Consider the following 9,250-nt stretch of genomic DNA (forward strand, 5'->3'; position numbering starts at 1 on the left):
TACTAATATTTCTAGTATTACTACTTCTAGTAATAGATTGAATGTATTAGTATTTGTGAGAGTTTTTAGCAATTTGCATGTGAGGGAAAGTTAGAGAGAAAACAAGCAAAAACTTAGTAGGAAAAATGAGCAACCAATGCTCATATTTAAGGGCCAAAAACCGGTGGCCTTGGAGCATGTGGGAAAAGTTTTTGCTTTTGTTTTTACTTTTTTTGTATAGTGTAGGTAGAGTCTAGGGAACATATATGTAAGATGTAGTATGAATAAAGCTTGTGTGATGTGTCACAATCACACTTTAATCAACACAAACAAAAGACAAAAGAGCATCTTTTGTTCTCTTTATTTGGCCAAAAATTTGGACCCATTTTGGTCCACTTTTGCCTTTTGTCATTTGTCCCACAAATGCTTATAAGTCATATTTTTAACTATCTTACATAATTAATTATTAATGTAATCATTTAACACTTAAATATTACAAATAATAATATAATATACACTCCACTTTTGAGTAGTATACTACCATTATATCAACATATAATGGGTCCCATAATTACTAGTTAGTTAAAATTACAACTTCTTGTAACTTTAAATAACTAATTACCTCTACCTCTAAACTTATATAATACCTCAACTAATTTAGTAATTTAACACTTAATTACTAAATTAAATCTTATTTAATCACATTACAATAAGACATAAAATTGCACTCCCATAATTAAGGAATTAACTAATCTGTATCGCATACAATTAATTAAATATCTATTTGGGCCTCATCTTATAGGTGTGACCTAAAGGGATCAACTGACCATCACCGTCACACGACAGTAATGTCAAACTCTAGTTAGCCAATCATTACCGATAAATGACGATCAGTCGACTATATAAAGAATCATCCCTCACGTATTCTTAGTATGAGATTTAATTATGATATTAAATCATGTGATCGCACTATTGTTGAGGACACATTTCCCAACACTCTCCCACTTGTCCGAGACAAGTGTGTGTCACCAATTCTCTTGTCCTATTACAACCTCCCACTCAATGCAAGGTGTCTTGCAGGTCGTACTTACACTTGATCATATCTTGAGTGGTTTTCTTGATCTGGAGAGTAACTGTCTGACCGGCATTATCTATCATAGATACCTTCCGAACGTGGCCATGCATTTCCAGTTAACTACTCCTCGAGTGGCCTTGAGATTTCAAACAACCCTGACAAGGGGTGGACAATTCCTATCGCCCTATTCCCTTCGTTCAGCCACAGTCCATCATAACCCAAAATATACCCAGTTAGACCTCATTTACGAAATCGTAGAGTATAAATCAAAGCTAATCAGAAATTGTGCCAACTTGGGCGAATAGTCTCTAGTCAAAAGAATTGACTCATAAGAATACTATAGTAGCTCTTGCCATGACCAGGCTTTATGAATTACCAAAACTCTATAAGCGGTCACTGCCCGACAGAGTGTCCCATACAGTCTGCCTATGTGATCGACTAGTCATCCCGCAACTCGAGTCAACCTGAGTCAACCCGAGTCAACCCAAATCTAAAATGTCAAACATAATGCCATGAATGTCTTTATCATGTCATTTCCATTAAAATGACCCTAATTAGAGTCAAAATTGACACCGAGCCAAAAACCGACTCGAAATTCAAATCCCGACTCACACGGGTCAAACTCTAGTCAAAGACACAAAATACCTACCCCAAATATCACCAAACAGGAAGCTTACACGGCTAAGCAAACCTCAAAGGCCACAAATCACAACCAACAAAACATTGGTTAGAACAAATGCAAAATCCAAATTTGCGAAAGGGACAGTACAACCCATTGAGTCACGGGGTGGCTCGCGCCTCAATGGGGTGTCTCCTTAGCCTCCAAGCAAAATCGACCGACCTACCATCCCACATCTTTCTATAAATACCCACCATCACACACCATAATATTCACGCGAGCGTCCGCCCCCTCCTTCTCCCTTAAACTTCTAGACCCGACTTCCTAAGTCACAAAATCGACACGTGTTTACGACCTACCAATCGTAAACACAAGCCTTACACATATTGTTTGGTACCGTCGCCGTGCATTCGACCGACCCATTCGACCAACTCAACTAATCAATCAACATGTTTTAATTAACATATTTTCAACTCATTTTCAAAACAAAATCCTTTTTAAGGCACTCTTTTTAAACTTCTTGATCGTGAGTAGTCGCTACGAGAAAACTTGTCTCTAAATTCGTCTACGTCGCAAAATATCAATACACGTACGTTTGAGGGTGTAAACAACTCACTTTATTTCATGTATTTACTGTTTTTATGAGTCTATAAGCATGAACAATGCATAACACGATTCAAATATAGGTTAGAGGAGCCAAAACCGAGTTTTGGCCTGAGACAAAAGCTCCTTGCTATGCAAGGAGGCTCGCGCCTCTTGTAGGTGTCCAGGTCAGACTCATCCGTGTTTGTTCTCGTCTTTCCTCTTTATTTTATTTCTTATTTGTAATCGGTTTTTACCGTTTCAAATCTTTTAATTCATTTTTATGATAAACATGTTTTGACCATTACAAAAATCATCCTTGGGGTCTACAGATGAACAAACAAAAGTCTAATATCTATGGTAATGGACTACCACACATCCTTCTGGAACAATTTGCAGAATTCACAGGCCTTAAAATTGGGAAGCTACCTTTTAGATATTTAGGAGTCCCTATTTCTGCTAAGAAACTGTCTACTCTGGACTGCCATATGTTGGTGGAGAAAGTGGTGGATAGAATTAGAGCTCTGGGCACGAAAAAGCTATCATATGCAGGAAGGTTGGTGTTGATTAAAAGTGTGCTTAGTAGTCTTCATAGTTACTGGGCCAGGATTTATATCATTCCCACCAGTATAATGGCAAATATTGAAAGCATTTGCAGGAGTTTTCTTTGGAAAGGGGATCCTCATTCCTCTTCTAATGCTTTGGTGGCTTGGAAACAGGTATGCTTGCCAAAGGATCAGGGGGGTTTAGGGGTGTGTGACCTTAGAAGATGGAATGTGGCTGCTGTGGGCAAATATGTCTGGTGGTTGATGGATAAGAAGGACCACCTGTGGGTTAAATGGGTGCACTGCACTTATTTAAAAGGTATGGACTGGACTGCATATAAACCACCTCAGGGTAGTAGTTGGGCGTGGAAAAGAATCTGCAGGGTAAAGGAAAGGCTTATCTATGGGTATGTTAATCATGCTTGGCTTGAAATTGATGGTACATACTCAATAGCTAAAGGTTACAGGTGGCTAGGAGAGGAGGATTCTCATGTGGAGTGGCATAGTTTAGTCTGGCATTCTGATGGTATTCCTAAACATCAGTTTATTAGTTGGCTTTATGTGCAAAACCGTCTTCTGACTAAAGACAGACTCAGCAGAATGTTCCACTGTAGTGATTTACTTTGTTATCTTTGTCTAGATGCAGATGAAGACCATGCTCATCTGTTCTTCTCTTGTTCTTATAGTAAGAAGATCCTACTACTAATTCAAGAATGGAATGGGTTGGTGGTTCCTGAGAATGATGTTCTGAGTTGGTGGCAAGCTCAGAACCAGAACAGAAGGAATATTATATCCTTAGTAGTGCAAGCTTTGGTGTACCATGTATGGTGGGCTCGAAACAACTGTCATTTCAATCATCGGGTTTGGCATCCGGAGGTTGTTGGGAAGAGGGTCCAGTCTGATGTGCAAAATTGGATGGGCAGAGTGTCTAAGGCTAGGAAACAATTAGTGTGGAATTGATGTAATGATCAGTGTGTAAGTTGAGCAGGGGTATTTTTGTACCCTTTAATTTGTTGTTTTGGTTGATAAACTAGTTTGTAATAGCCCAATTTTATTAATAGAATTCTTACAATCTACCAAAAAAAAAAAAATCATCCTTGGTTCCTTATACCATGACGGTTTATTCCGTGACTCGATGATATTATTGGATAATTACATTTTAATGGGTATTTTAACACCCTTTCTTTTATTTACCATTTTTCTCATTTGTTTACATTTGTAAACATATTAGTCATAATTCATAATCATCCTTGGTTCTTTATACCATGTCGGTTTAATCCGAGTACGATGACAAACTTGACTAATCACAAATAATCGAACTTAACATAATTAGTTCAAATCAAACATTTTACATTTTTATTTGTAAATCATGCTTTTCAAACATGCAAATCCGACAACGAATATTACTAATATAATAGTAATTATTCCAATTTATGCAAATCATACTTGCAAATCATTAATCACAAAAAACGGTTTTAAACAACCTTTTTAACAACCAGGAAACGCCCCTTGGTTCGCCCCGTGGCTCGCGCCCCAAGAGGCCCTCTGTTTTCATATTTCAAAACCTGGGCAGAGCCCTTTCCCTCGCAAATAGGCTCGCGCCTTAACAGGGCTGCCTGGCACTTTTCTGCCTCGTTTTTAGCACTTGTCTAGGACGATCCCGATTACGGTTAATCCGAACACATGACAGATCAGATTGACAAGCTTACGTTTTTACACTTTGTCATTTGACACCCTTTTTCAATAAATGGATCGTGTTAAGCATCATAACCCTAATTTTGTAAATGGATGTTTAATTTCCGTTCTCACATGACAATCAACCATAAATCCAAATTGACATCTTATGCTTGATATTTGGATTAACAAACCGACTTAGAAAGCTCACATGTTAGGTTAGCACTTTTGGATGTGCATTCATGCATTTACACCGTTTTATCAACTCTTGCACTTAAACAACCACGATCGATCAGTAGAGGCCGCTAACGCGGGCGAGATTGGGTGTCCGATTAAAGGGCTTCCCAATACGTACCCTCACCCCTTACTCAGAACCTTTGGATAGTGGATGGCCTTATCCAGGGCGTACGAGAGTCATTCTAGAGATAGGATGCTAAAGGGGGACGAGTCCTTATCTTTAGTACCTATGTCAAACACCGCTTTTTGCCTTGATTGACCTTAGGTATAAAGTGAATTCGAACGGGTTCCAAGCATCCCACAAATGCATGGTGGCGACTCAGAACATCTCTAATCGTTTCGAGACCTTTACCGAGACGAAACCGACCGATCTAAAACGATCCGGTCGAAAGCATTTTTTACGCCGCCGAGCGTGGCTTTCAAAGAGACCTCTGCATGTCCACAGTTTGGCTTGGCGTGCAGGTGGTCCGTGACCACGGACCGGTAGGTGGCCCCCCAAATCCACAGACCGAGACGTGGCTATGTCCACACATCCGTTTAGAATAATGTGTCCATATGGTGTCGTAAATTCCCTACTTGATGAGTTCAAAAACTCATTACAACTTTATAATTGATCTTATATAAGTAAGTTGTTACTTTTAGTAATGATGACATAAGGAGAATCAAATTCATAGCTTATGGACATATAATGATCCCATCATCATAATCGTCTATTTGATCAATTTAAGTTGTCTATCTAAGGTTTCTCTACGCAAGTAATTAATGATGATGTTTTTAGAACAAGTAATCATAATAAAACAAGTGACTTGGGTTGCAAACCAAGTCACCAATATCCAAAATACAACCCGTGTTTAAAGGATACAAGCCAATTTCCAAGTCACACAAGGAAATCAAAATTAAAGACAAAGCAAATAAAAGCCAAGCTTCCATTGATCCATCACCACGGTCGGCTACTCTAGCTTCCCACATGATCCTCTAGGCTTGCTTCTCCTTTCTTTTGTCCTTGGTAGGAGGCCCTATTTACAATAAAAAGGGTAATCATCACAACTTGTATCAACATACCAAAGTTGAGATTAAAACATAAAAGATAAGGATAGTTATATACCTACTGGAATAACCTTTCCAGCTTTGATGTCGCCAAGGTATTTGGAACAGTTTCTCTTCCAATGCCCAACACCACAACAATAGTAGCACTTGTCCCCGGTGGGAGTTCGCAAGCTTTACAAGCTTTAGCTATATTCCTGTTGGGAGTTCGCTTCTTCCCCTTCTTCCCGCCTTTCTTGAAGGTTCCCTTGCTCTTATGTTTGACATTGAGCATATCTTTTGTGGTGCTAACACTTAGCCCCATGTCCCTTTCGGCTTGCACAAGCATTTTTTGCAACTCATCAAGGGAAACTTTCTTATCTTGCATATTAAAATTCACCCGGAATTGAACATATGCTTTGATTTTGTTGAGGGAATGAAGAATTTGATCAATTACGAGTTCATTGGAAATTTCCACCTTATGCATTTTCAAGGTCTCAACATGCTCCATCAACTTGAGCACATGAGGGCTCACCTTTTGGCCCTCTTTGATGTTAAGATCAAAGAATGCGGAAGCCGCCTCATATTGAATGACCCTAGGAGCTCGTGAAAACATGTTCACAAGCTTCATGTAGATCTCATGAGCGGTGCTAATCTTTATAGCAATTCGTTGGAGTTCGGCCTCCATAGCAAAGATCAACACATTTTTTATCGCGGCCGACTCCTTTTGGTAAACCTCATAGGTTTGCCTAGCGGCGGTGATGGACCTAGAATTAGGTTCGGTGGGAGATGCCTCGGTAAGGTAACGAAGCTTGTCGTCACCCTGCGCGGCCAAGCGAAGTTGCGCGTCTCAATCGGCGAAATTAGACCCATTCTTTTCTAACTTACATCGATCCATGAAGGATCGGAGCCATGACACATTGGTAAGCGTGGTGGAACTAGTGGATGCGGACGTGATTGGAGTTGCCATTGCGGTTGATAAAACAAATTTGACTACAAAATAGGAAATGAAGGAATTAATTATCATCTATCGTTTTAATAATACTCGTAAATTTAACTACAAGTATTGCATTTATATAGTGACCTCCACCCACCTATATAAATGATTCCGAGATCCAAATTCATATTAATACGGGTACGGTGAGCCGAATCATCCTTCATTAATATAACTCGGTGGATTAACTCTTTAATCGATTCTACTTTTAGAACTCTCGGTCGATAAAAATTACTCTAATTTTCATCTTTAGCCCGGAACACATGCGACTACGGTCACGAATACTTCCGTTGAGCTCAATCCAAATTTCAATGTAATAACATTTTACTACCCCACTTCGCCAATGTAACAAGGTTTGTATTACGGTGAAGCCGGATTAACTCCCTTATGAAATTGGTACTTCATGGGTTCTACTATTTGGTAAGGCTATATCTCAATTATTGTATGTGAGAGGTCTTGTCAATTTATTATCTATCACGTTTTAAGTGAACTAAAGCGGTGAACTACGATAATTATAATTGACACGGTCGATGACTCGATATGATATGCATGTGTAGTTATGGCGATTTGGCAATGCATGCAACATACTAAAAGAAATGCAAAGCAATAAATAAAATTCCTAGTATGGCCTTCCTAATTAGAAAATCTAATAATCTATTACATATTCGGAAACCAACTCCTTTGGTCCCTTGAATCTTCAATTGGCATGCCTCCCAAGAACATCGTCTTCGTCGGATCACCTTTCCGAATGGCACCGTCTTGAAGATACTCCATAATTACAAATAATAATAAAAATACAAAGTTATTCCTATTATACATTTGTAAAATGGAAAAACGAATAAAATAAAAATAAAAGTGATACAAGATCACATTAAATTACAACTGAATCAATATTCCCTTTCATTACGGGTAATATCGATTAAAACTAAGGCCATACTAAGATAAAATTACGTAATTCAAAATTATATAAATGAAAGCATTCAACAATTGAAATATGCAGCATTATAATATGTACCTATCATGTCAAATGATGTGCCAAATTGCCCTGTTTAATTTATGTCGTATATGTAACCCGGTTTTATGGAAATGCGTGATAATAACCTTTTAAAATCACTAATTAACACTTAAATCACATCTAAGCTCAAGTTAATTATCCTAACATTTTTTAGGACTCAAAAATTAGTCATCACTCAATTTTTGACAATAATTCAACTTGATTTAATTTTATGCTCATTTTTTACCTTAAAATCATAATATTTATGAAATAAATCCAAATTAAATTATAAAAATTTCAAAATTTGAATTTTAGATTTTTGAACATTCTGCAATAATTCCATGACACTCATAATGTCAAAAATAATCATGGTTAAAATTTTCGAATTAATTTTGAGAAAATATAGTTGCATTTTATCGGTTTTATTTCATAAAATGTTTAAAGTCTCCAAAACTTAATCCAATAATTATTAAAACCTTAGATCTTATTATTGGGATATTAATGCAACTTAAAATAATTTTCTTAAGCCATGCAATACGTTTTAGCTAATTTTGCTAAAATAGTCACTATTTATGCCATTTTATTCTAAAAATCCATAAATCATGCTAAAAGAGATATTTTAATCTCGAAATTTACATACACTCTTGAAATTATGCATGTGACAATATGTTAAACAATCATGGCTTAATTCAAAGTTTAACTATTTCTAACCATTTTACCTCTTTTAATCCATTTTTATCTCATAAAAATCATAAATCATGAAATATTAATCCAATTAATACGAGTTTTTACACACTACTTGTAAAATATGCATGTGAGGTCATATAAAATTTCCAAGGTCATAAACTTAGTTTAACTATTTTTAGCATTTTAATTCCCATTTTAGTCATAAAAATGTAATAAAATGACCAAAAATCATTAAAATGAGCAATAAATTTCCATAAATCATAAAAATGACCTAAATACATTTTAGGACCAGAATATATAACATGCATGGTGATTTCATGGCTTATACTTATAAATCACAAATTTTTAGTTTTATATGTTAACCTTTTAACTCGGAAAAACAATAACCGATTATGCATGCAACATCCTTATGCTCTGATACCACTTGTTAGATTCATATACCTATTATTAGACTCCTCTAATAGTGAACTAATTAACTTTCTAATTATATGTTCTTTAGATCTAGTGCATGCATAACAAAATGAAAGATTTATAAGAAAAAAACAATGTCCCTTACATTGATGGTTGGTTCGAAATATTGGGCACAAGTAAGGTCACCTTCCTTCACTTGTTCTTGAGCTTAATATGATGGATGATCCTCCTAAGACTCCAAGTATAGAAGCCACTCCAATAAATTGCACCCAAGATTAATCCCAAAAATTCCTACTAATATTAACTAGATATGTAGTAGAAATGTAACCTTAATAATACTAATATTTCTAGTATTACTACTTCTAGTAATAGATTGAATGTATTAGTATTTGTGAGAGTTTTTAGCAATTTGCATGTGAGGGAAAGTTAG

The sequence above is a fragment of the Silene latifolia genome, chromosome X (genome assembly GCF_048544455.1).
Source record: "Silene latifolia isolate original U9 population chromosome X, ASM4854445v1, whole genome shotgun sequence".
In the NCBI taxonomy this organism is placed as follows: Eukaryota; Viridiplantae; Streptophyta; class Magnoliopsida; order Caryophyllales; family Caryophyllaceae; genus Silene; species Silene latifolia.